General features: G+C 37.3%; 1 pseudogene; it reads left to right on the top strand.

Annotated features, from left to right (window-relative positions):
* Positions 1–26,761, top strand: part of LOC150098955 (general transcription factor II-I repeat domain-containing protein 2-like) — a 196,260-nt pseudogene that overhangs the window by 73,899 nt on the left and 95,600 nt on the right.

Below are 26,761 nucleotides of genomic sequence, written 5' to 3'. Positions count from 1 at the left end.
AGTAGACAAAATAACATCACCAACAAGTAGAGATAAGAGTGTTATTAATTCTCTTTATAAAGTTTTGATATGTTACCTCTAGATGGATTTGATCACATGATTTTCTTGGAGATACAGTAGTCAGAGAGAATCCAGGAAAAAGTGGCTGAAATGGTAAGTAGTCTGTAGATTTTTTATTATGATGATAGAATGAAGGTTTTTGGGGTTACCAGTTTAGTGATAGGCAGAAAAGAGGATAGATGATAGTAAATTAATTTACTAAAGGTTGCATCTACTCAATACAGTAAGTAATAAAGAGATCCTCCACTACCTGGCAGGCAGTGGAGAACAAGGAGGGTCAAGACTAATTTATTATTATTCAGGCCTCCATGGAGTCAAAAGACTCATCGTGGGAGGTCCTTTCTAGGAAACACAAAGTCTATCATTGACTGTTCTTGCTCTCACCACTCTATCAGGCAATGCATTCCACAGTTTAACCACCCTCCATGCAAAGAAACCACCCCTCACCCTCTTGCTCGCAACTTCCATGGATGGCCCCTTGTCATCGCTCTTTCCTGCTGTTCCACCAAGCAAAAGAACTCCCCAGTGTCAACCCTGTAACTACCTCTCAACAGTTCAAAAGTCTCAATCATATCACTTCTCCTTCTTCTATCTACCAAACTCTGCAGTCCGTCCACATTCCCTCAGCAGATCCTCATAACTAACATTGTATAGACCTGAAGCCATTTTTGTTATCTGCCTCTGTGCACTTTCCACAGTTAATTTATCCCCTTCAAATCCTGGAGACCAAATTTGAGAGCAGTAGTCTAAGTGTGGTCTGATCAGGGCTTTATACAATGTATAATTACACAACACAACTGTAATACTTTTTTTACAACATTAGAGGATGCCAAATTAGGACTTGAGATCTTTTGTCTGTTACAATTTGAATTGTTTCACACTTGCTCATTGTTGTATGTAAATTGTAAATGTGTTTTGTGCATCTGAAGATGCTGGTTTGAAATCCAGTGAAATATAAGCCATTTAACAAGCATCTTTTATAATTTAGTTCACTTGGTGTTGTAATGCCATTAAAATAAGCTGTAAGGTCCAACACCTAAGATTAGAATTTATATAGCTGATGAGAGATAATTACACATGGTTCAAGAGTACTGGATCTGATCATAGCATCAGAGAATTTGATACTAACCAATCTAGCTATGCTGCCTCTGCTGAGGAGAAAGTAGTCTTGAAGAGAGAGATTGCCAGATCAAGCATCTCCATAGCACAATTGGAAGACAGTAGAACATTGCACTTTTCAGTTGGAAAAGATCTATGTTCAATTATCATCTAACAAAAGGAATCTTTATATGGTCTTTTTCAATTGAAGGTGAGTTAGCCAATCTCTTACAGAGGTAGCAGGATTGTTTCTCTTGAGAACTTTGGTTTTTCATCCTGCATACAGGCAAATTGGCCATTGAGAACACACAAAAAAAAATGTTGTTGGTGGTGGTGCTGTAGTAGGAGAATTGAGTAGTAAGGAAGATGGTGAGATGTGTGTAGTGGAGTAGAGTAGAGTGCCCTCTCACGATGAGAGCCCTTGGACTCTTTGGAGGTGTCAAGTGGTAATAATTTTCTGTTAAGAAGGGATATTATGTGGAATTACAAAGCAGGTGGTTTTAACAAACTGAGGTGAGCTTTCAGCGGTGCCATGGCATAAGAATTTAGTGAAGAGAGATGTTTGTGGTGCATGAGAGGTGATCAAGGGATGTTTGAAGAAAGCAGTATCAGAATGTATACCCAGAGTCAGGTGGATGAATAGTTTCATTAAGCAAGAGTTGCAGACAAAGAGAAGATTGTGGAGGGATTATAAAGAAAAAGGCGATCAGCATGCCAATGGGCAGTACAAGGCACAGGCAAGAAGGGTGGCATATGGCAAGGAAGACTAAAAGCAAGCTGATGAGACCAAAGAAATCCTAAAGAGAATTTTTAAAAGAACCAAACCAAATAGTTGAATTACTGAGTGAACAGTTTGCAGGAGTGTACCATCTAGGTGGTGATATTGCAATGCCAATTGTGACATTGACTGATAGGAGAATGGAGGTGCTTAAAATATTGCAGAGTTTTAATGCAAACACAGCCATGGGATTAGATTACATTTCAGTATGTGCAAGGGAATTATCAGCTCCTCTGACCAAGTTGTTTAAGCCTTATTACTGGGAAAGTAACAAATAGTCCCACTCCATAAAGGAAGTTTCCAAGACTGAAATAGCAAATTTTAGGCCAATCAGAATCTGAGGAATGGTGTTGAAGACAGAATTCAAGGCTGGGTAGGAATACGATACTCTATATAGACAACATGATTTTGTGAATGATAGGTCTTATCTTAGTAATTTGCTTACTTTTTATAATAAAGTGATAATAGATGTTAATTTATTTTTAATGGAATTGATGAGAACACAGACTAATTCATATTTATTAACTTATTTGCTGTAGCAAAATATTAACAAATAAGTTAATAAGTAGTAATTATTTTCTTATTAGTCTGTGTTCTCATCAATTCCATTTAAGAATAAATTAACATGTACAGTGAACACATAAGCCTTTCCACACAAAAGTGATAATGGAGTTGGATATTGAAAGTCATTAGCCTCTACATAAGGCTAATGTGTAACTTAATGCCCGGTAATGAAGATACTTCACATGCACATTGTTTGCTTACACTTGGATAAAGGATTAAACCAAGAATGTAATTTCTTGGCATCTTTAATTTATGAAGTTATACTGCTAGACCTTGCAAAGACAAGATTCCACGACAAGATTCCACATGGAAATTTGTTGCATAAACTGGAGCAAATGGGTATGGATACAAATGTGGTGATTTGGATTAGAGGGTGGTTTATGGAGAAGTTGAGTCTAGGAGAAGACAAGTGATCAATTGCAGGGCTCAATGATGTTTGGTCCTCTGTTGTGAATTTTGTATATTGATATAAAAACTCACTCAGCCAACCAGGCACCGACCTGGTTGGTTCCTCCAGCCAAAAGGCTGTGGGTTCAAATCGCGCCGTGGGCATGAATGTTTGTGATTGTCTGTGAAAATACTAGGGGCGTTGGTGTAGTTGTGGTTCATTGTAGTTGGTGGATTGAGTGATGGAGACAGAGTTGTAAAACAAGTGCCCTCCCTCAATGAGTCTATGGACTCCCTGGAAGTATCACGTAATAATAATAATTTAGTTGTTTGCTGATGATGCTAAACGAAGTTATGTAGATCCTGCAGGAAGACTTAAATAGACTAGCACTATAGGCAAAGGTAAATGGCTGCCAGTTTAATTTGACCAAGTGTAATGTGATACACTACAGAAAGAGATCACAAGCTGTGTAACATATTGATGAAACTGAACTGAACTGCAGGAAACCAGGGATGAGACCAGGGACTTGGGAGTGATTGCAGTTGAAGCTTAGAGGACATAATGCAAAGGAAACCAAAACAGTATTTCAGATTACATGGTTATTGATGAGCAGGCAGAGAGAGGCTATTGTTCTCTTTTATAAAGCTTTAATAAGCCCACTTCAATTTTATGGGAATAAAGAAGTGGTGAAGAGGATCCAGAGGCAAGCGCAAAGATTGGGGCAGGTAAATGCTCCTATGAGAATGTTAGCTTCAAAACTAGCTGATAGGTGAAAAAGATGAGACATGATTGACATATATAAATTATTAAAGGGATTTTATAGGATTGAGAGTGAAAAATTACAGTATATGGCAAGAAGGGAGAGAACAAGGGGTCATCCATGGAAATTGTGTAAGTGTTGTTAGCAAGGGTGTTAGGACTAAATTTTTTGCTTGGAGGTTGGCAAATCGATAGAATGGGTTGCCAGAGGTAGTTGTGAGTGCTTCATCAGTGAATGAGTTTAAGGAGCAGTATGATAGGTATTGTGTGAACAATGGATCTCCCACAATGGGTCTTCTTACTCCATGGAGATGCCTGTATAATAATAAAATGTTTTTTGCCAGTATGGTAGAAAAAGACCTAGAGGAAGACTGAGATCTAGGGCAGTTAAGAGTGCCTTAGAAGACCGAAATATAAAATTTGACAATGTTGGAGTCCTGACAGATAAGATATTAACTTGAAGAAAAATTGTTGATATGAAGTTAGTAATTATGTAAACATTTTATATAGTACTATCATAATATCCTATACCCCATCTGAAGGTAAATATCAGGAATTTCATGATGATATGTTTTGTGCCAGTAGCAAAACTACACCAATGAAATCCCCCAAAACACATACACACTAAGATAGTTCCTTGTGAAGATGTTAGTGAATTTCTGTGAATATGTCCAAAAAAAATAGATTCACAGAAAAAACACTACAAAAAATAAATTTCCATTTCATAACTTTATCTGGTGAAATGAACAAGAGAATAAAACAGCTAGCTTTGTTTTATTTATGGTAATCCCTCCTTATTTTCATTCCTCTCATACTTATAAAATACTAATCTGTATTACCTAAAGACCCCATCTCAGGAATGTACCCTGAAACCTCGAACTTAATCTTATCCTACAGGGCACACACCATTGTAGTTATTAATTTTGCTCATATAGTGTTATTTTGCCAGCTGCTCTGGTGAAATCATCTTGCTTATCCTACATAAGAAAGAAAATACAATACATAAAAATTTTAGGTGATAATAACCTGCAATGATACATGCAAAACTAGCTCATTTCTGGTGTCTGAAAACTAATTTTTAAGTGCTAGGTTGCGATTGGTACTAGATTTGTGAGTGTTATTATATTATACGTGGTAACTGAATTATTCAGACAATAGTGGAGAAGATTACTGAAAACTCAGATTTTTGTTGTTGTAGCTGTTTCTCTCTCTCCCTCCTGAAATGCAAAATAATATGTATTTGAATATGTAACACTTTTCATTTGAGAACTACGATGGTGGTCTGAAACGTTCTCGGCCTAACAACGAAAAAACGAATTTATAATTTCAAAATTATTTTTCAACATAATTTCCCTTAAGACTAATACATTTATTCCAGCGCCATTATCTGTCCCTGTAGCAGTTCTCAGTAAGATCTGCAAAATACCCTCTACAGCTGCAATCACCTCTTGATTCAAACAAAAATGCTGACCATCAAGGAAGAGTTTTAGTTTTGGGAAGAGATAGAAGTCAGAGGGAGCCAAATCTGAGGAATAGGGTGGATGTTCCAGCAATTCATAGTGCAGAACCCTTAATTTTCCCATTTGCAAAACACCTTTGTGGCCAGGTGCATTGTCCTGATGAAAGATGATTTTTTTCTTCTGCAAACCGGGTCTGGTTAAAAGATCAGAATAATATTCCCCAGTGATTGTTTTACTCCTTTCAATATAATTAATAAACAAAATGCCTTTAGTATCTCAAAACACCGATGCCATGACCTTTCCTGCTGATGGAACCGACTTTGTCTTCTTTGCGCTGAACAACCAGCTTCTGTCCACTGTTTTGACTCTGGTGTGTAATGGTAAATCCAAGTCTCATCCACAGTAATAAATCAATGCACAAAATCAGTTTTATTCTTGTTAAGACGCTCTGTCAAGCACTGTTCAGTGATTTTCATGCAAGTGGGTTTTTGATCTGCTGTGAGCAAGCATGGCACCCATCTTGCACAAAGCTTTTTCATTTGCAATTCTTCAAGCAAAATATATCCTACATGTTCTTTTGAAATGCCTATAGTCTCAGCAATTTCATGCACTCTGACTAACTGGTTATCCAATACCATATTGTGCACATGATCAATGATTTCTGGTGTTGTTACACATTTTGAACATCCTTCACGTGGATCATCTTCAAGCTGGTATGGCCATGTTTATACTCGGCAGCCCATTTCTTAATTGTCAAAAATGAAGAAAAAGGATGCCCATAAACTTTTCTGAACTTCGAATGAATTTCTTTTGCCGTTAAACCTTCTTTTACAACTGCACGATACTCAATTTTATCTATTTCAAGTTATACAGACAACATTTTTGCTTCAGACAGCTGTATAAAACAAACTATTTGATAGAATGGCTTGCAATTTCACATGGATGCTTATGACAGATGTACCAACTTAAAAAAAAAAAAAAAAAAAAAAATGGTCGAGGCTGAGAACTTTTCATACCACCCTCGTATAATTAAATTACAGCAGTTATAAAAAAATGCATAACAAGATGTTATCATGAATAGGTTAATTCATAATAACTTGAGTCTTTTTTAATACTGCTTTCAACATTAACTTCTCCTTCACCTCTAGTCAGAAACAACTAAGAAGAAGGGGGATTTTCTCTTCGAGACTGGTCATGTTATTGAAATAGTAACAAAACTGTTCCTAGTTGTACAGAATGCTACGGGTAAACCCCCTGATATCAATGTTGCTACAGAGTAAGTAAATTTTTATCATACATTTATGAATGCTAATTATATTTCGAACATTTCTTCATATTATTTTTAGAAAACAAATGTTACATGAAGAAATATCTTTCATGTTTGTATTTCTCATGAAAGAGCCAAGAAATATATCTAGCTACAGTGTCATTTTTTTTATAAATTGTAATAGATAAGAAATTATATTCCTGTTAAATAATAATCGGCCTCTATATATAAGTAGCCTATTCTTGAAGATACTTCACATGCAATGTTTGTTTGCTTACATCTTTTTTTTTTTTTTTTTCTGTTTCATTTTTAATTCTACATTGGTTAAGCAAAGATAATTTCATGTCTATTATAATAAATTTATACAGGTATATTATTATTATTTTGGTATAACCTCCATGGAGTTAATAGACTCATCGTGGGAGGCCCACTCAACAGCAATATGTCTGTCATAATGAATTTTGAAGTTATCTACACTCCCTGCATTGACAATGCACTCTGGAAATGCATTCCACTCACCAACACATAAAAAATCTACTCCTCACACCCTTCTTCGCCACATCTTTATTATCTTGGCAAAGTCTGCCTGTATATTTTGAGTAAAGGTAGGAAGAATCATAAACTTGTCACATGATTCCATGCTTGCATACATGAAATTAATTTTCATTTTCACTAAAATTATAAAAATTAAAAAGAACATAATTTTCGATACAAAATTATAATAAATTTAGTTTAATCCTTTATCCAAGTGTGTGCAAACAAAGTTTGCGCCTGAAAGTATCTTCAGGTCTGGGGTAAAGTGGTACACACTGGGCAACTCCTTGCAAAGGTGGAGCAAGCTACCAACACTCTTATCTCAGTATCTCCCATAATGCAAAACACATCTCCTTTCGGATATGTATAATGTTATGCATTAAGGGACGGGCCACTACCCAGACTAGTTGCGACCTTTATTGAGGTCTCTTCAGTGGGATCCAGGCCCAGAGGTGGAGATACAAGGCAGAAGCAATGGCAGGTCATCTAAATCCAGAGTAATTTAATAAAAAGGTGGCACACCGTTTGGCAACTCCTATAGGTAAAGATGACCTGCCATTGCTTCTGCCTTGTATCTCCACCTCCGGGCCTGGCTCCCACTGAAGAGACCTCAATAAAGGTCAAAACTAGTCTGGGTAGTGGCCCTTCCCTTAATGCATAGCATTATACATATCCGCAAGGAGATGTGTTTTGCATTATGGGAGATACTGAGATAGGAGTGTTGGTAGCTTGCCCCACCTTTGCAAGGAGTTTTGTATCGTTAAAAAGAACATGCTAATTTGAAGCTAAAAACATTTGAATTTCAATTATCTATAATGAAAATAATGACCACATGTAGATGCTACAGTGATGTTTTATGGCATTATGGTAAGGAGAATTTTCTAGGTGAGGAGGAATAGCATATTTAAATCATTCATTGAATTCTGTAAATATGTCACTGTGTTTGTTAATTCTTATGTTAGTCCTACACACTATGTTCAATATTCAGTGAATGATTTGAATATGCTATCCTACCTCCAGAAAAATCTCTTATCTTGATGTCAAAAAACACTATTCTAAACATTGGCAAACAGAACAGCCATTAGTAAGATATTCAAATCATTATGAACTCTGTCTTACTGTTTTTGGAATATGAAGAAAGTGTTATTTTCATTAATTCAATGATTATACAAGAATCTGTCACTCTAATTCATGATACACAATGCTCAAGTTCACAAAGACAAATACAGACAAAGTGTCCATTTTTCTTTATCCTAAACCTGAAATCGAACTACCACCATATAGGTGGTAGATGAATTTTATTACCTGGTGCGAGACCACCACCCTGCTTATTGGAAGACTGGAGTGAATTTAAAAAGTTTCATGTTTGGTCTCCAGAAGCAGCATTACGAGATTATCTAATCCTTATCCAGTCCACAGTGCTGGTGTGCAGTAAGTCTACACATTTTTGATTATTAAAAGACTCATTGACGGAGATTTAAAGACCCTGCTCTGCACTTTATGTAGCCAATGACATTAATCTGATAACACAAACCTATGTCCCAAAACTTAAGTTTGTGAGGGGGTGGGGGGTTGTGTTCTGTTCACAAAGCTCTGCAAATTGCATTTTGCCTCACTCTGTCTTCATATTCCAAAGATCTAAGATATCATCAGCTCATTGTAACCCCAGTAATAATCTGATCAATGTGCATTATGCCTTATACAAGGCAGGGGCATGGCGACCATATGTGCAATGTGTGCGACGCACACAGGCACCAAAGAGGAGGAAATACTTTTAAAAAAAAACGTTTTTTTAAAGTGATTTTTTTATTGGATGGGGGGGGATAGGGGGTGCCAACTAAAGTTTTGCACACAGGCACCGGACACTACTGGTGCACCCCTGATATAAGGGTATTATAACTCTTTCTTTTTACAAGTTAATGTCATCCTCATCATTGCCATACTCATTCTGCTATACTAAATATCTTATTCTGTCAACCTACACCTCACACCATACTGCCTCAAAACCACTGTTACTATTTCAACCTTGTGTAGACTTAATTCCACTGCTATCATCACACATTGTTGTTCTTCCTATTCTCATGGAAAACATCATACCTTCCATTTCTGCTGTCAGGATATCATCCATATCCTTACTTCTGGCATTCAAAGGTAAACAAAACAATTCATTTCTAAACAACCAGTCTTTCCTGTACCAGCCTTATCCCATTTATTAGTCCCAGAACTTAGTTACTCCCCATGTATTGCTGTGCTGCCCATCCATATTCATGCATTTTTAAATGCTTGCAGAATATACTCTCCTCACAGTCTTCCCATCCACCTCCAACATGCATTCCTGTTCTCATGCTACTCTCCTCACAAGCACTTCCATCTCATCTATTCCATTCGCCTGCTTTTTCACATCAACACTGACTGCCTGTGATCCCCTTGTTCATATAGCTTATTTTCTTATTTTAACAATTTCTCCATTCAATTCATACATTAAATCCATTTAAATACAATCCACCACTTTGATACAATTCCATCCATCCTTCAAATGTGTGTCCACTCATAAGCAAACTGTGCCCATTTCTCTTCACACAGCTCTGCTAGCACATCATGATTTTTGCTTGCCAACCTTGGGCAACATACTAACTACCCTTTCTACCAAACACTGTTGTCTTTCACTCTCCCTGATAATTTACTTGTGTTCATTCTCACATCTCTATCTCTCTCTGTGCCCGCCCAAATCATTTGTTCTCACAATGACTACTAATTCTCTCACATCAATCACTTTGTTCATCCTCCCTCCTGAAAAATAGATTTATGCTCCTCTCAACTGCCAAACCTTTAATAATGGAATATAGGACCATGCTTGATTCATTTGCCACTATTTTTTCCCTCTCTCCACTTATTAATTAAATTTTTTCACATCATCCTGTTCATATCCAAACACCTAATCTCAATTTGCATATCCATCAAGTTATTTCATTCTCCAAGCCATGCATTCTGGCAGTCATGTTATCTTTCATATTGATAATCATGCTTGCATTTGTTCTGTCATTCATGCTCTCACTCCTTTTTGCTTCTTCAGTCATGCTCTCTTCTGTTCTCAGCATCACATTCACATTTTGTCCTTTCATTACTAATACATCATATTCTCTAGCTCACCCCTTTTTGGCTGATCTTATGCTTTTTGCTGCCTTCCACTTTGGATTTAATATTTACTTCTCATTCTCAACTATCATTTAACACCTCAGAGTCCATCAAAATTCTTCCTGCATATTTGTATCTTCTCACTTCTTTTGTAGTCTCGATAATTTACCAAAATGAATGCTGATCACCGTATAACACTAAAGGAAAAGAACACCACCTTCCTGCAAGGCAGAGCACTTGTTATTATTCATTGAATGTGTGAAAGTTTTTAAATAACACCTTCCCAAACAAATTGATCCATAGAGGCAGATCAATTGATTAGCCACTGCATTGTCTGATCTAGCCCCATTATTATTATTTTGTCAAAATCTCATTCTTTGGATGAATTAAAAGTCAAAATAACAAATGCAATTCAAGCAATACCAGCACATCTGTTATACAATGTAATTCATAATATCTGAGAATAAATTTAAAAGATGTATCCACAAAAATGGCAGTTATGTTGAAGGGTGTTAATTAAAATAATTAAAAACTGCATTAACAATAAAATATTAAGACTTGACCTTTTGCATAATTTTTACTAAATAGTTCTATTAATATTTAACTTTATGACCACCCTCTCTGTGTAGACACACATAAAAAAGGTCTCAAGGCTAAATGCCATGGGTCAAATCAATGAATGAATAAATACAATAATATGAAGTGTCAAGACTAAAAGTTAAGTGCAAGAACCAAATGGCATAAATAAGAAATTGATTGGCTGATGTAATTAATTATTTTACCACAAGAGTTCAGGTGAGTTAAGTAGTTTCAGATGTGATGTATTTTGCTAGTTACTGTAATGTAGTCTTATGTATATTTCTGAATGACCTTAATGCAAAGGTCAAAACAGAATTTTTATTATTATTATTACTGACACCTCCAGGGAGTCCAAAGACTCATCGAGGGAGGGCGCCTGCTAAACAGCTCTCTGTCTCCACCAACTACACCAAAGCTATCTACTGTCCACTACCACTACTAGTATCTTTCATAAACATTTACAAAAATATGAGGGTGGTTTGAAACGTTCTCGGCCTCGACCATAGATGCCAACACTATCGGCACGATTTTTTATTTTTTATAAGTTGTACAACTATCATATCATAAGCATCCATGTGAAATTGCAAGTCATTCTATCAAGTGGTTTGTTTTATACAGCTGTCTGAAGCAAAAGTGTTGTCTGTATCCCTTGAAATGGATGAAATCAAGTATCGTGCAGTTATAAAATTCTGTTAAAGAAGGTTTATTGCCAAGTGAAATTCATAAAAGTTTATGGGCACTCTTCTCCTTCATTTTTGACAAAGAAGAAATGGGCTGGCAAATTTAAATGTGGCCATACCAGCCTTGAAGATGATCCACATGAATAACGTCCAAAAAGCATAACAACACCAGAAATCATCGTTCAAATGCACAATATGGCATTGGATAACCAGCAATCAAAGTGCAAGAAATTGCTGAGACCATAGGCATTTCAAAATAAGGCGTGGGATATATTTTGCATGAAGAATTGCAAATGAAAAAGCTATGAGCAAGATGGTCCGTGCTTGTTCACAGCAGATCAAAAATGCACTTGCATGACAATCCCTGAACACTGCTTGGAGCGTTTTAATAAGAATAAAACTGATTTTGTGCATCGATTTATTACTATGCATGAGACTTGGATTCACCATTACACACCAGAATTCAAACAGCAATCAAAACATATTATTGAAAGTTTTACCTCAAATAACAGTTGACTCCATAATCGAATCTAACGAGTGCTGCTCACTGTTAGCTGCACTTTTCATTCAGTGAATGAAATGAAAAGCATAGGCAACTTGCTTAGTAAACAAGGGAAGGATGATGGTTATGGGTGATTAAAATGAACAGATCTGAGAATAATGAATGCATTTCTTCAGTCCTTGAGGGACATCTATCTCTGGCAGTATGTAACAGAGGGTACATGAGGATCAAGAATCTTAGATCTGATCCTTTTATGAATGGATGTCACTTTTCTCTCCATTTGGCCAGTAATATGAAGACTTCTATGTGGAAAGGATATTTGTGAAACTACAAGGCCAGTGATCACAAAACGCCAAGGCATATTTGAGATATAGCATGAAATAAACACTACTTTGACACTTCTCAAGAGTTATTTAACAGCATCAATGTGTGAATGTATTCCAAAGATTAAAAGTTTGAATAAGATAGGTGTCAAATGAATGAATGAAGATGTTTAGCATGACGTGTGGAAGAAGACACTGTGAAACAACACAATATGAATATTGGTAATACTCAATTGTATGAATGTCAAGAGCAGGCAATGAAGGTGACTCAGTAATGACAGCAAAAGTGCAATAGGTAGAAATTAGCAAATTAGTCCAAGAAAAATCCTAGCAAGTTCAAGAAATAATGATTCCAGTAAGCTGATGTTTGTTAATGAATGCAAATGATAGATTAGTAACTGCTGCAGAGGACATTGTTGAAGTATTCAGTAAGCATTTCATCCATATATTTATGGATATGGATGAAAGGTTTTCATCCATAAGGGTCATCTAGTATTAAATTACATACCTAAGGTGAGGAGGGTTAATCAGGTATTAAAAGCACAAGGTGCATAAGAAGAAGCAGGCCAAAGGCAATCCCAAAGAATTATTTTGTTATGTGGCAAGTAAGAGGAAGAATGACTATAGAAGATTGACCTTAATGAGTGATGATGGTCACAAGGCAACAGAAGCAGATAAAACAGTTCAGTTACTCAGTGACCACTTTGCAAGGGTATACCATCAAGTGAGGTTACTGCTTTAACATATTTGACAGACACGAATGAGGGAAAAGAGGTGGGTGAATTGGAGATTCTTAGGATATTGCAAAATTTCAATGTAAATACAGCTGTGGAAAGTTTCGTGGAGGGAGAAATTGGAAGGCCGGGATATCATTAGTGCTTGGGAAATTGTGAAGGAATATTTGTTAGCAGCAATGGTAAGCTGTATTCCATGAGTGAAGAAGAGGACAAAATTTGGAGTAAAGTGGATGACAAACAATATTAAACAGGAACTGCATGCGAAAAAGAGGCTATGGAAGAGATATAAGGAGACAGGTGAAGAAAAGATGCATGAAGAATGTAAGACACAGGCCAGGAAAGTGACTAGTATGGTAAGGAAGGTGAAACTGGAATATGAGAAAAGATTGGCCCTTAGATCCAAGGAAAATCCTAGGGAATTTTTTAGCTATGTGACCAGTAGGAGGAGAAATGACTGAGGAAGAATGACACTGTGGGATAAAAATGGGAATAGAGTGACTAATGCAGAGGACATAGTGGAATTGTTCAATGAACATTTTATTGGAGTATTTCATCCTGGAGGAGTCAATTTGAATACTAGAGGGATAGGGCAGGTTCGAGATTTAGAGGTGCAGGAGGAGAGTGTGTTCCAAATACTGAGTACTCTGGATGTCAGTAAAGCTGTGGGACTGGATGGTATTTCACCACGAGTTTTGAGAGAATGTGCTAGGGAACTGACAGTGCCTTTGACCTGGCTTTTCAATGAAATCTGGCTGCAGGAAAGGTGTCCATCGAATGGAAGGAAGGTAAGATAGTGCCATTGCATAAGGGCGGTAGTAGACTAAAAGTGTCTAATTATAGGCCAGTTTGTGTGTCATCAGTAGTTAGTAAGATCTTGGAGAAAGTAGTGAGGGACCGTATACAACATTGGGCAGATGAGGGTAATGTTATCTGTGAGAGTCAACATGGATTTGTTAAGGGGCGCTCTTGTTTTAGCAATATGCTAAAACAAGAGCGCCCTTTTATAATAAAGTTACAAGAGCATTAGATGAGGGAAAGGCATATACTGCCATTTTCCTAGACTTAGCAAAGGCATTTGACAGGGTGCCACATGATAAGCTGATATTCAAATTGCAGCACATGGGTCTGGATGTCAGATTAGTCAACTGGATTCAGGATTGGCTGTCCGATAGGTATCAGAGAGTTGTGTATGGTGGAGCAATATAAAAGAGGCAGAAGGTTACAAGTGGGGTTCCACAGGGCTCAGTACTGGGACCTATATTGTTTAACCTTAATATCAATGAAATTGTCCATGGATTGCAAGGGGATATTCAGTTGTTTGCGGATGATGCAAAGCTGGGAAGGGTTATTAATAATAGTGCAGATGTGGTAGCCCTGCAAGAGGATTTCAATAAGCTAGATAGATGGGCAAATGAATGGGGTATCAGTTTAATGCAGCAAAATGTAAGGTCTTGAGGTTTGGGACACATCGATGGGACGCTGCATACTCTATGGGAGGAGTTAAACTGGAGGAAGTAGGGAAGACAAGAGATTTGGGGTTGATGATTGATAGAAACCTGAAATTTAGGGGACATATTGCAAAGGTAGTGAAGGTAACACAGAGGATTGCTGCAATAATGAGAAGGACACTGACCTGCAGAGATAAAAAGGGTTATCATTCCGTTGTATAAAACTATGATCAGACCACACTTAGACTATTGTTCTCAGATCTGGTCCCCAGTATTTGAAGGTATAAAGGCAGATAACAAAGATGGTGTCAGGACTGTACAATGTTAGTTATGAGGATCAGCTGAGGGAATGTGAACTGCAGAGTTTGGTGGATAGAAGAAGGAGAGGTGATATGATTGAGACTTTTAAACTGTTGAGAGGTAGTTACAGGGTTGACAATGGGGAGTTCTTTCGCTTGGTTGAACAGCTGGGGGTGTTCAACCAAGCTGTTCAACTCATGACAAAGGGCCATCCCTGGAAGTTACGAAAGGAAACTGTGAGAAAGAGGGTGAGGAGTGGTTTCTTTGCATGGAAGGTGGTTGAACTATGGAATGCATTGCCTGATAGAGTGGTGAGTGCGAGAATGGTCAATGCGTTTAAGGAGTGGTATGACAGACTGTGTGTGTTTCCCAGGAGGGGCCTCCCTCGATGAGTCTTGATAGACTTGTGTTTCTTAGAAACGATCTCCCACAATGAGTTCTTTTGAGTCCATAGAGGCCTGAACAATAATAATAATTAGATAGGATATCAGGTTGGGTTTTGTGAGCATGTTCAATGGAACTGGAATGCCTCTGACTAGGCTCTTTAAGTCTGCTATGGTAGAGTTCCAAGGGAGTGTAAAGAGGGCAAAATAATTCCCTTGCATAAGGGAGGTCCTAAGTCTCCAGTAGTAAATTATAGATTAATCAGTATCTTAGGCATGATGGTAAAAGTACTGGAAAATTGGTCAAAAAGAGAATTCAAGAATGAGTGGATAAAAATATAATGCTGTATGAGGGGCAACATGGCTTTGTGAAGAGTCAGTCATGCCTTAGTAATTTACTAACTTTTTATAATAGAGTAACAGCAGAGTTGGATAAAGGAAATGGCCACACGATTATTCTGCTGGATTTTGCAAAGGTATTTGACAGAATACCACATGGAACTCTGTTATGCAAATTAGAACAAATGGAAATGGATATGGTACTGGTCAAATTGATAAGAATGTGGCTGCTGGACAGACATCAAAAAGTGGTATATGGGAGAGGCAGAATTGAGGCAAAAAACAGATGAATAGTGGTGTGCTGCAAGGTTCAGTTGTGAGACCATTGCTGTTTAATTTGTACATAAATTATATGAGAAATAACCTGAAAGGAAATATTCAGTTGTTTGCTGATGATGCAAAATCAGGTAGAGTGATAGTTAATCAAGACAATGTGGAGAGCTTGCAGGATGATTTAAATAGGCTGTCAAATATGGGCAAAAGATTATTTTTGTCAGTTTAATGTCGAGAAATGTAAAGTTATGCATTTTGGGATAAATAGATTACAAGCTGTGAATCACATTGATGGCACTGTACTCCAGGATATAGATGAAACTAGAGATTTAGGGGTGATAGTAGATACAGAGTTAAAATTTAGAAGACATATTGCTAAGGTAGCCAATAAGATTACTTGGCTGTTAAAGAGCACATTAACAAGTAGAAATAAGGAAGTTATAATTCCTCTTTATAAGGCCTTGATACACCAACATCTGGATTACTGTGCCTGGGTTTCTTGGGAATGTGGAAGTGGTGGAAGGGATTCAGAGGTGTGTGACCAAGATGGTCAGTGGTCTGTGGAATGTCCCCTATGAGGATTGCAGAAGTTAGTTGATAGGAGAAGAAGAGGGGATATGATAGAAACATTTAAGTTGCTTAAAGGGTTTTATAGGATTGATGTAGGAGAAATGTTTTAGCACTTGGCTAGAGGGACCATAACAAGGAATCATTCCTGGATGTTGAAGAAAGGTGTGGTTAGTAGGGGTGTGAAGATTATATATTTTGCTTGGAGCATTATGGATGAGTGGAATTGGTTGCCAGAGTCAGTTGTGAGTGCTTTATCTGTTAATGGGTTCAAAGGGGGGGGAGGCAAGGGGCCCTTTCCTCCCAAAGAAAAAGGGGAAAATAACACTAGAAATATTTCCAAAATATTTCTAGTGTTATTTTCTTGATTAAAATTCTTCTTTTTTTATTCATGTTGTATCGTGACTTCTATTTCTATACTACTTATGAATTAGCGATCATTGCAGATGCTCAGTCATAGGTCATATACGATGCATAATGTGTATTCTCGAATTATCTACTCAACTCCCCCTCCCCAAGATTAAATCCTGAGTGCACTACTAGAAGTGCCCTTACAATAATAATAATAATATCAATGTGACATCATGAGAAGCTGAAATGTAGAGAGAGAGAGGATGGATTGCTTGTGAATGAGCAAGAACTATATGAGGAATTAAGTGGACTTGATCACATATCACCTTCTGTCTTAAGGAAATATTCCAGGAGTTAACAGCAGACTTGGTGTACCATTTTAACAAGGGCCTTGCACCACCATAATTTCCAAAGGAGTGAAAATAGAATAAAATTGTTCCACTTCACAAAGGTGGCATTAAGACCTTGGCTTTAAATTATAGGATAATTTGTGCACATCTGGAGTTGTGGTTTAGGTATCTGAGAGATGAATAAGAGCTCTTACACAAGCGATAACAGCAGTATTCACCCTCAGGTCTGCATGGACTCATTAAAGAGAGTGTTACTAATTCACTTATGTACTACAGTAGGTGACAAAATGCATTGGACAAGGGAGATGCATATATAGTGGTATACTCAGATTTTGCAAAGGTTTTTCATTGATTACCACACAGCAAGGATTACATTCTAAGATTAATCAGTTGGATAGGTGAGCTCTCAGAACAGTAATTTGTAACAGTGATGTTGGGGCAAATTTATATGACACATGCAATGCAGATTATGCAATAAACAGAGGAAAACAATGAATCAAACAGGCTTTTGGGAGTGAGTAAGTGGGCAGAACTGCCATTTCAGTGTTGAAAAGCATAAGGTTCTGAAATTTGAGGAAGATAAATCTTCCTCAAATTTCTGTTAAAATGCTGTTAAAATTTTGAACACATATTAGTTTGTGGCAATGATGAAGAAGACCTTGATGGAACTGTAACCTCTTTATTCCTGCATGTAACCTATATGAAGCCTTGATCAGGCCTCATGTGGATTAGATTACTGTTTGCTGATTTGTTCACCTTATTTTTGTGAAATGAGGACATATATTGGAAAGGATCCAGAGAAGATTGATTAAGTTTGTATCTGTTCTCTGGAATATAGTATGAAGACAGACTGAGAGAATGTAGTTTTCAGAGCTTTGTGAATGGGGGGGGGGGAAGAGTATGATTGACGTATATATGATTTGGTAAGCGATTGTTTGCAAACAGTCCTAAATTCTGCTTGTAGATAAGCAAGCAGGATTTAGTAAAGATAGAAGTACAATTCAACAGATTTTGATAATGTGGTTAATAGCAGAGAAAGCTAGGAGAAAAAACAAAAACATATGTACTTGCTTTGTTAATTTTCAGAAGGCATTTGACAGTATCGACCAGAAAGTGACATTAGCAGTGCTAGAATCTTATGGAATTGACAGAAAACCTAATAGATATATTAAATTAAAAGATGTTTATAAGAATGCAGTGGCAGCAGTTAGAATAGGTAATGATTTGGGGAAATGGTTTAGAACAAGCAGAGGTACTAGACAGGAGAACCCACAATATTGGAAAGAGTAATGGACAAAATGAAGGAAGATGCAAAAGGAATATTAGTACATGGGTTGATAATTAACAATCTGAGATTTCCAGATGAATTGACTGGATAGCATAACTACCAAAAAGTTTCACAGACTTTAAAATTTACTTGAGCTCTGTTCCAGTAAATTTTTAAGTTTCATGATAGAAATGGTATTCTAAAGAAACTTTGGCTGATATAAGTTTACAGTAGTAATAGCTGACAGTACAGTATACTGAATTGGAACATTGGATATTAATTTGGAATATTTCAAATCCTCACAACAGAGATAAGCATGATGATGAACAGCCTATTTTTTCTACCCACTGCAGGGTGAAGTTCAGCCTCTCCCATTCAGGGAGGTTTGGGTCTACTGCTCCTATGGTGACCCAGTCCATATTGGGAGAATGTATCTATACTTAGGTGGAAGACAATCGCAAACATCCATGCCTACATGGGATTCGAGAGTGAGTTCGAATTCCAAGAGCGGATACGCTAACCACTCGGCCAACCAGGCCGGCAGAGATGAGCATACTTAATAAAATTTGGTAACAGGTATTCCCATGTGAATGACTTTGTTCTTACTTAGATCCACAATGCTTACATTACATTTCTGCATAAATACTTTAGTAATTATTTATGACAGGTGAATAAGCTGCATGTAACCATTGATTTCTAACTTCTATGTTTTAGTAAAACTTTAGATTAATATAAAACAAAATAATCATCCAACGTTTCTACTTTCATATCAAGGTCATTATCTGGAGTATAACATATACACAAAGAAACAAGTTACATTCCAATCTACATAGTATGCAAAGTCACACTAATTTGGTCAACTATTAACACTACCAGCCTGACTTCTAGTGAGAAAAAACAAACTCTTACTACATCAATAGAAATCACTAAGAGATAAATTAAGCTAAAGATTATTCACAGATAAATTAAAACAAAAATAGTATTGTTGGTGGCCAATAAGAGCTGAACTAATCTTTAAAGGTATCTGTGGCATCACTATAAACAACAAATTACACAACAACCACAGTAGTTAACTTTAATGAAATGAAAGTACAGATATTTCATACTGAAAATAACAGTACATCATCAATGCACAGAACAAGCAAATCAAAGAAACGGGAATACAAGGTACATACAACAATCAGTTTACCAATTAAAAACAGTTGCCACATGTTAGAAATTAATAAATTAATATTAAAATATGAACACCTTTTCAAAGAAAGTTGCAAAGCTGTTTAAAATTGACCAAATCTGAATCAGAATGATTGTCTCTCTCTCCCCCTGAAAAGTTTGGGAGATTCTCATTTTATGTAACCATCAAAAACAGTTTAAATATTATTTATTAATATATTAATTAATAACTTTACATTACTCAACATTAAACTGATACCCATTAACTTTTTCCCATACTGACAGCCTATTTAAATAGTCCTGCAAGTACTCCACATCGCCTTAACTATTACTCTACCTAATTTCACATCATCAGCAAACAACTGAATATTTCCTTTCAGGTTATTTTTATTATTATTACGGGTATCTCCATGGGGTCAGTAGACTCATCGTGGGAGACACAAACTAGCAAAACAATATCTATCATATCTCTTCTTGAATTCATTTACAGATGAAGAACTCACAACTGAGTCAGGCAATGAATTCCTCCCATTCACCACCCTCCAGGTGAAAAACCTCGTTCTCACACCCTTTTCTTTAATTTCCAGGGATGACCTCTTGTTCTTCCATCAATATCACACAGCTGAAACATTTCCCCTGCATCAATCTTATAAAAACCTTTTAGTAATTTAAATGTTTCTATCATATCCCCTCTTCTCCACCTATCAACCAACCTCTGCAATCCACAAGCTCTCAATGGAGGGAGAATTTTTTACATCACTCACTAACCTAGTCACTCTCCTCTGAACCCTCTCCACAACCTCCTCATCTCCAAGGAATCCAGGCGACCAGACCTGAGCACAGTAATCCAAATGTGGAAGTATCAACACTTTATAAAGGGGAATAATAACCTCTTTATCTCTGGATGTTAGAGTGTTCCTCAATAACCATGTAATCCTATGTGTAATCTTGAACACCTTATCAATGTGTCCCCTGAACTTCATCTCGCTATCCACTAACACCCCTAAGTCCCTAGCCTCATCAATCTCTTGGAGTACCGATCTGTCAATGTACTACACAGCCGGTAATCTTTTAATTCCAAAATGCATAACCTTACACTTTTCCACGTTGAACTGACATCCATTACCCTTTGCCAGCTTATTTAAATTATCCTGCAAACTCTCAACATCAACTTGATTTTTGATTGCGCTACCCAACTTTGCATCATTGGCAAACAACTGAATCCTTTGCCAGTTTATTTAAATCATCCTGCAAACTCTCAACATCAACTTGATATTTTATTGCGCTACCCAACTTTGCATCATCGGCAAACAACTGAATATCTCCCCTCAAGTCATTTCCTATATCATTTATGTACAAATTTAACAACAATGGTCCAAGCACAGAGCCCTGAGGCACACCACTGGTCACCTGCCTCATCCTGGACTCTGCTCCACCATACACCACCTTCTGGTATCTCTTCCTGAACCATTCTCCTATCCATTCCCATCTGCTCCAATTTACGTAACAGTCTTCTAGAAGTACCACTGTGTAGCCATTTCCTTTGTCCAACCCAGATGTCATTCTATTATAAAAAGTTAATAGATTGCTAAGTCAGATCTACCTTTAACAAAACCATGTTGATCCCTAAAGAGTATCATATCCAGATTCACCCATTCTTGAATTTTGTCTTTAACCAACTTTTCCAATACTTTTACCACCACTCCTGAGATGGTGATTGGTCTGTAATTAACTACCATAAAAAACTACCGCAGTTTTAGAGCTTCCTTTATGCAAAGGAACTACTTTGCTTTCCTTCCACTCCCTAGGGACCATACCAGAGTTAAGTTAAATAACCAAGTAAGAGGCGTTGACAATTCCTTTGCACATTCACGCAATACCTGAGCTGATATTCCATCTAAACCTACAGCAGTATTTGCATTTAAATTTTACAATATATTTAGTATCTCTGATTTCTTAACTTCAATTCTCACATTAGTTATTGCTACAGGTACAGAGATATCCTCACTTGGGTGATAGACTTTTGAAAAGTGATCACTCAGTAATTTGACTATTACATCTGAATTTGTCACCTCAATACCATCAGCACCCACTAAAGTTATCCTTCTGAAGTCATTCTTCCTTTTACTTGCCACATAGCCGAGAAGAACTCTTTGGGATTACCCTTGATCTCATTGGCTAAGGTCTTCTCATAATCTGATTTAGCTTTTCTTACTATGCTGGTAACCTTCCTAGCTTGAGCCTTGTACTGCTCATGGGTGTACTGATTGCCTTTCTTCTTGTACATTCTCCATAACATTTTCTTTTTTTTGCAGATCAAGCTTGATACTACTGCTCATCCATCTAACGCCAACCTTGTTTGTCTTCCTGACCATGGGGGACACAATCTGATATCGCTTTCCTCAGATACCTGCTGATTTTATCCCATGCACTGCTAACATCTTTCCCCTGCCATGGGATGGCTACAAGCTCACTCTGAAGCTTGTTATAATTGCCTAACCTGTAGTTCTGTATATACCCCCCTTAACAGAAAAATCCGCAGATTTTGCAACCTCCCAAGTCAATACCACATGATCGCTCTCACCAATTGGAGGTAACGAGGACACCTTACTTATGCATATATCCTCTGAACCAATGACCAGCTCCAACACTCTCACACCACATGTCCCTTCAGTTATGTGCTGTTTCAAGTAATTATCTCTCAGAAGATGTATGAACTCAATTTCCTTTTTGCCACATGATATTTCCTCCTTCCAATTGATATCACAATAATTAAAATCCTCCATAATAATCACTAAACCTGCACTCATTGCACTAATTTGCTGATGCATGAATTCAATATCTCCCCCTGTATCCCCCTGGCCTATAGCAGCAACCAACTGTATATTTGGTTGCGTTGGTCACTATTTCACACCAGACTGCTTCAAATGAACTCTCATTCACATGTCTATCATCTTGATATACTACTTTCTTTGTCTGCAACACATCAGCTATCATCAATAGTACTCCTCCCCCTGTTCTCTTTTCTCTATCCTCCCTGAAATTTCCTATACCATTTATGAACAAATTAAACAGCAATGGTCCCAGCATTGACCCTTCTGGCACACCACTAGTCAACTGTTTTTGCCTCCATTATGCCCCTCCATATACTAATTTTTGATATCTGCCCAGCAGCCACCCACTTAACCAGTGTCATATCCATCCCCATTTGTTCTAATTTACGTAATAGGGTTCCATACAGTATTCTGTCAAATGCCTTTGCAAAATCCAGCAAAATCATTGTGTAGCCATTTCCTTCATCCAACTCAGCTGTTACTCTGTTACAAAAAGTTAGTAAATTACTAAGGCATAACCAACATTATACAGTATCATATTTTTATCTACCCATTCTTGAATTCTCTTTTTCACCAATTTTTCTAGTACTTTTACCACCATGCCAGAGATATTGATTGGTCTGTAATTTGCTACTGCAGTCTTAGAACCTCATTTATGCAAAGGAATTATTTTGTCCTCTTTCCACTCCCTTGGAACTCTACCAGAGCTGAGACTAAAATTAAACACCCCTCGTCAAAGGCATTGCCCTTGCATATTCTCACAAAACCTTAGCTGATACCCATTCTAATTCTACAGTTGTATTTGCATTGAGATTCTGCAATATCCTAAGAACCTCCAATTCATTCACCTCTGTTCCGACATTGGTGTATAGGCTAAAGCAGTAACCTCACTAGGATGATATACCCTTGCAAAGTGGTCATTCGGTAACTCAACTATTTTATCCATTTCTGTCTCCTCATGACCATCATCACTCATTCTTCCTCTTACTTGCCACATAACGAAAGAACTCTTTGGGATTTCCTTTGGCCTGCTCAGCTAGATTCTTCTCATAATCTGATTTTGTCTTCCATGCCATTGGTGGTCACCTTTTTCTTTATATACCCTCCACAGCATTTTGTTCTTCTGCAGCTCCTGCTTAATGATATTATTCATCCATCTAACTCCTTCCTGGATGAACCCTCATTACCCTGGGTAGACAATTTAATAATTCTTCCTCTAGATGATCCTTAACTATATCCCATGCACCACTAATATCCTTATCCTGCAATGTTTTATGCCATAGTACAGATTTAAGCTTCTTCCAAAGCATGTCACCTGCCTTGTAGTTCCACAAATACCCCTTCTTGATAGAATATTCCTCACGTTTTACACCCTCCCAAATCAAGACCACATGATCACTTTCACCAATTGGAGGCAATGTTGTGACCTTGGTTTTGGATAGCTCTTCTGATCCTATGACTAGGTCCAATACTCTCCCACTCCTGTTCCCCTCCATCACATGCTGCCTTAAGTAATTATCTCTCAGCAGATGTATAAATTCTATTTCCTTCCTGCCATGTGATCTTTCTTCTTTCCAGTTTATATCTCCATAGTTGAAGTCCCCCATAATAATCACTTGACCTGTACTCATTGGACTAATTTGGCAATGCATGTTTTCCAGATCATCTGTGGACTCCCTGGCCTATAGCAACAACCAACTGTATATTTTGTCTTACTGGCCTTAATCTCACACCAGATTGCAGTTGCCTCACTATTGCTGTATTACCAACACATAGTATTAATATAGGTTCTGAAATGTTTGTGATGCTGATACATACTGTGTATAAGATACACAAATTTAGGCATAGAAAGATGTGATCCTATAAATCACATTTGTTTATTAACATCAGACATCCAAGGAATCAAAAGACTCACTGTGACAAGTCTCTTTCAGGCAATGCATTCTACTCAGCAACTACTCTCCACACAAAAAAAATCTTTGCACTCTCTTGCTCAAGCATTTCATATATGGCATTAAGGGATGTTCTCTTCTTTTCGCCTTGTCTCCCTCTACTCTTTGAAACATCTCCTTCACATTAACCTTGTAATAGTCCATCAGAAACTTATGCATCTCAGTCAATCTCCTCTTTCCTTCTTCTGTTCACAAAGAAGTGAATCTTTTCTTGCCCCATCTCTAAGATATCTTCATCCCCCTTCAAAAGCAGGAGACCAGATCTGTGCACAGTAATCCATATGCAGCCTGAGCCTTATACAAGGGAATTATAACCTCTTTGCTTCTGCATGTCAAGGTTCTCATCATTGCTACTATTGTGATGCTCTTAAAATTTTAATGTGATCCCAAAACTTCAAGTCTCTGTCCACCATCACTCCTGGATCACTCCTCCTTCAAAATTTCCCTATTAATTGTATACTTTGAATTCCAACCTTGCCTGCCAAATTTCATAACCTTGCACTTTGCAACATTAAAATTAAACTGATAGTCTATTGAGATCGTTCTTTAAGGGCACAACATCTGCTTTGCTCCTCATAGTTTGTGTCATCTTTGCATCATTGACAAACACCTGCATACTGGCAGTTAAGCTTATCACAATATCATTAAACATACAAGAGTTAAGCAATAATAGTCCCAAGACAGACTCTTGTAGTACTCTGCTAGTGAATTTCCTCTTTTGGGATAGCATTTCTCCACACACAGTCTCGTGATACCTGTCTGCCAGCCAATTACTATCCAACTCACTAGTCTATTTTATCTCATCCATTTCAGTTTAGTTACCAGTTTGTCATGTGACAATCTGTCAAAGGCTACTGAGAAATCCATCACTGTATATATGCATTTGCCTCCTCTAGTGAATTCATCACCTTGTTATAATACATAAGCAGATTGCTAGAACATAATTACTCCTTATCACAGAGAATACTGCTATTATCCACCCGATTCTGAATTCCCATCTCTCACTACAAGCTCAAACACATAGATTGGCTAATAAATTGTACCTTCATGTCAAATAAGCATACCAAGGATGCTGTTAATTCTCTGGAGTATTCCTTTAGGACATGATGATATTCTATCGTGTCCTGCTTTATTAACACCAAGTTTTTACTTATCCATAAATCTCTTTTTTAATATCACCACCACTCTCCAGTCTGGGTAGTGACCCTTCCCATAATGCACAGCATTATACATGTCTGCAAGGAGATGTGTTTTGCATTATGGGATACTAAGGAAAGTGATGAGAACTTAGTCCACCTTTGGCACGAGTTGTCCCAGTCCTGAAGATACTTCAGGCGCAAACTTTGTTTGCTTACACTTGGATAAAGAATTAAACTAAATATATAACTTATAGTCAAACCATGTGGGAAAAAACGTCCAACATCTTTCTCTAATCCAGAGTAATTTAATAATAAGGTGTGACACCTTTTGGCAACTGGCATATGAAAATATGAGTTCCGCATTGCTTTAACCTTGGTATAACCTCTGGGTCTGGCTCCCACTGAAGAGACCTCAATAAAGGTCAAAACTGGTCTGGGTAGTGACCCTTCCCATAATGCATAGCATTATACATGTCTGCAAGGAAATGTGTTTTGCATTATGGGATACTAAGGAAAGTGATGAGAACTTAGTCCACCTTTGTCACGAGTTACCCCAGGCTTGAAGATACTTCAGGCGCAAACTTTGTTTGTTTACAGTTGGATAAAGGATTAAACTAAATATATAGCTTAAGAAATCAGGAATTGATTCTCCTTATTCTGATGCTCTCTCCTCATTCATTAAAATCAAACAATGATCACCTATGTGGGATTTAATATCCCCTTAATTTAAGTAATGTTTTCATTGCTGAAATGAAGCTTATTAGCTCTTTATACTTAAGTAACTTAATGGTTGCACCTGTTTGGAAAACTTGTTCGCAGAGTACATAAGTTCTTTTCGCTATACACTTTGGTATTAGGTCTAGCTACTCACTGATGAAGCCTCAAAAAAGGCTGAAACCGGTCTGGGTAGTGACCTCCCTCCATAATGTAACAACAGCATGCATTTCCTAGGAAATGTGTTTTTACATTATGGAAAATACCTAAGAATAGCGATCTGAACTTCCCCACCTTTGCAACGAGCTGCCCTGGTATTGTACTACGTACTAGAATCACTTGCATTGGCTAACGCTAGTGTCGCCGATACTTTATAGTTTACTATATTCGGCAAGAAACTCTCTGATTCCGATCTTTGAGTTTCTTATTCGGTTTTAAAACTATGCGGGATTTAATATCCCCTTAATTTAAGTAATGATCACCCATTTAATATGAGAAGAAAAGGACACATTCACTTTCAAGTGTCATTCCATTCACAATGCATTTTTCAACAGATAAATAAGGAATGATCTATCATGGTTGTAATGGCACTATGATTTTTGTCTTCCTGTGACATTGTCAATGCCATATTATTATTATTTTCTTGACATCAATGAAGTTGCAAGACTCATCGTGGAATGTCAACACTGGTCAATACAAAATATCATACCACTCTTTGCACTTTCACCACCCTCTCAAGCAATGCATTCCATGCTCCTACCACTCTCCATGCAAAAAACTTCTTTCATGCCCTTTTACTCACTACTCCCT

This window comes from Typopeltis vanoorti, chromosome 15 (genome assembly GCF_054136105.1).
Source record: "Typopeltis vanoorti isolate ZY-2024b chromosome 15, IOZ_Tvanoo_1.0, whole genome shotgun sequence".
Taxonomy (NCBI): Eukaryota; Metazoa; Arthropoda; class Arachnida; order Uropygi; family Thelyphonidae; genus Typopeltis; species Typopeltis vanoorti.
This window is presented reverse-complemented; position numbering and strand designations above follow the sequence as displayed.